This window comes from Thamnophis sirtalis, unplaced genomic scaffold (genome assembly GCF_051295495.1).
Source record: "Thamnophis sirtalis isolate CommonGarterSnake01/CBP01778 unplaced genomic scaffold, rThaSir2_p1.2 scaffold_3, whole genome shotgun sequence".
NCBI classification, from domain to species: domain Eukaryota; kingdom Metazoa; phylum Chordata; class Lepidosauria; order Squamata; family Natricidae; genus Thamnophis; species Thamnophis sirtalis.
In genome coordinates, this window is record NW_028261383.1 from 148740623 (window position 1) to 148741804 (window position 1182).

The 1182-nt window shown below is 38.7% G+C and overlaps 1 protein-coding gene across 4 annotated transcripts in view; it reads left to right on the forward strand.

Annotated features, from left to right (window-relative positions):
• Positions 1 to 709, forward strand: part of LIMA1 (LIM domain and actin binding 1) — a 64038-nt gene extending 63329 nt beyond the window's left edge. For all 4 annotated transcript variants that reach the window (XM_087710373.1, XM_087710374.1, XM_087710375.1 and 1 more), the window contains exon 11: positions 1 to 709. This exon is cut by the window's left edge and continues 1755 nt beyond it. The gene's annotated coding sequence lies outside the window, so the exon portion shown is untranslated.
• Positions 710 to 1182: the final 473 nt, after the last annotated feature.

Consider the following 1182-nt stretch of genomic DNA (forward strand, 5'->3'; position numbering starts at 1 on the left):
GAATCGGCTAAAGGATGGCCAAGTTTTCTCTTTCAGATGTTATATTTACCTTCTATACTTGTTGTTCCAAATAACATTTTCCTCTTGAAAACTTGATTCTCTCTTTTGACAAGCAATCAGCGTTCTCTATGAACCAAACTGCCAGATTTGACTCAGTATGAAAAAAGTTGCAAGAAAAAGACTCTAGTGGTAAACTTTTTTTTTTCTTTTGCCTTATGCATTTAGAGCTTTTCAACTTGGCTGCATGTGTTATATAAAACATAGTGTTTTGAATTGGTTTAACTGCTTTGTTGCAATAATTTTAATAGGGTTATGCAGCGTTTTGGATTCAATTCCAAAATGGAACCTGAAAGTCTGTGGAGCATAAAACAGTACCTTCGGGTAGCTTTTAAAGCATCCTTGTCTTTTTCCAGATCAGATGGCAACTGTAGAGGGCTGATGAGCAACCCTGGGGAAAAATGTTGCTGCTTTAAAAAGTTGCAGACCAATGCTTAGTTCACACATTTCCGTATTCTGAAGCACCTTTTGGGAACTGGCTCTAATGCATTGTATAAGCCCTTATTTTTAATCTGTATTATTTGTTCAGTTAAACTCTATCTATAATTTTACAATTGTGAAATATCTTGCTTTTCTTACCAATATTATATAGTTTGAAACATTTTTACTTAAATAAATGCTCTGTCATTTTTTTTTTGTGGGAAGCTTTTAATCCAGACTCTTTTTTATAGAATCCTATTTTTCACCAGGAGGTGGCACTATTTGACTTGTTGTATGGTAACTATTTTCTTATACTTTTATTCAAAATAACTAGCACTTATGGCACGCAGTGACCTCTTTGTGGGCATGGGCGCAGTCTCCAGCTGCTCTTCTGGTTTCCATCGCCGTCCAGCTGGTTCTTGCGGTGCTAGAACACTAAAATGGCCTGAAAACGGCCAAAACCCAAACCGTTTTTCGGGCCTTTTTCAGGTCGTTTTTTGGGCCAGAAACTGGCCTAAAAACGGCCTGAAAATGGCCAAGAAAACAGACATGCCTGCACTGACCAGCTGGTCTTCAGATTTCCGGTACTCCAGCACATGCACATGCACCCACAGGCATGCATGTTCCGGTTTGGGCACTCGGTCCCAAAAAGATTCGCCATCACTGCCCTATGGGAATGTTAGTAGATATCTAGTAATTTAATTC